Below are 1,410 nucleotides of genomic sequence, written 5' to 3'. Positions count from 1 at the left end.
AGATGTATTTCTGGGGTTATATTTAATTGGGATTAAAATAGTGAAAATCGCCTATAGTTTGCTCTCTTTTTTCTACCTGCAAATTCCAATCCCAGACCTCTACAAACACCTTATCTGCAATGATATCTGAAAGAGCTAGTGTGGTAATTGACCAACACTTTTAAAGGAAACACGTGCTACTATGTGATAGTCACCATGTGACCACTTGTTCTTTGGATTTGTTTTCATTAATCGCCATTGCTGCTGACACAGTAGAGGCTGCTCCATGGTTTCAAAAGTCCTCCACAGTCTTGTGTTTTTTGCCAATAGCTTCTTCCATTTCCCTGAAGCCTTCCCTAGCCTTAGGCTCAGTACTCAATTTACTGAAATAGAGTAGACACAAGTACTCCATTATCCGTCAGATCTTCTCAAGTACTCATATCCTTAACATCATTGTTTGTATAGACTTCTGACTTTCTCTTCCAACAGATCAAGACTGCAGCTCGGCTATGTTTAAACTTGGGCAGTGAGTATGGTTGGTATGGATGTCAGGACCTCTGATACACACTGTGTGAGTCACACAGTCTTTGAACTTTGTGCAAGTGAGGATGCTGTCTTCTGCAACTCCATGACCATCAGCAAACAGCCCAGGTCAGGGCATATAGAAGGTGCTCAATATGAGGTGTGACCAAAATATAGAGTGAATGATTAAGGCATTATTACAATAAATGACACATTGGCATTATCCACCTCAAAATCTACCCCTTTCTATTCCATCATTCTTGTCACTTTCAGAATCAGTTTTAGAAATCCTCTTTCATGGCTTTCAGAAGTAGGATCTCAATTACGGTGAATGCTTCTGCTGAGTAACATCCAGTGAGAAGGCAGCCTCATAAAGACATGACAGTGTGTTCTCACCCCCTTAGTTACAAAATCTGGCACTGTGAAACCTTTGGTTCTTCCCAAAAGTTAAAATGACCATGAAAGGTAAAATTTTTGAATTGACTCAGGACATCTAGGCACCCACAGCAGTGCACCTAAAGGCACTCACAGAAATGACTTCCAGAACTTCTTAAGAAAGTGGCAAGGGTGATGGGAGAAGTTTGTTTGAAGTGAAGAGGAGTATTTTGAGGTAGATAATGACAATATGTTTTTTGCTGGAATAATGTTTGCACATTTCACATTCACCCTATGTTTTATTATGTTGTGTATATCTAAGTTAAATAAATGCATTTCCCCAATAAGACCTAGTGTAAGATTGTGTGCAGAGTCATACTACACAAAATAATGACTTTTAGTTAGAAAACTTCAATTTTAAGACCAGAAAATCTGATTTTGTTATGAATGCTCGAGATAGTCTTCATACTGAAATTTGAAACTTACATCACTCTCAAATTATTATATTGTATGTCTACTTTACTTTTCACTAAA

The sequence above is a fragment of the Fukomys damarensis genome, unplaced genomic scaffold (assembly GCF_012274545.1).
Source record: "Fukomys damarensis isolate Sample0158 unplaced genomic scaffold, DMR_v1.0_HiC HiC_scaffold_39, whole genome shotgun sequence".
Classification (NCBI taxonomy): domain Eukaryota; kingdom Metazoa; phylum Chordata; class Mammalia; order Rodentia; family Bathyergidae; genus Fukomys; species Fukomys damarensis.
Note: the sequence above shows the minus strand (reverse complement) of the source record.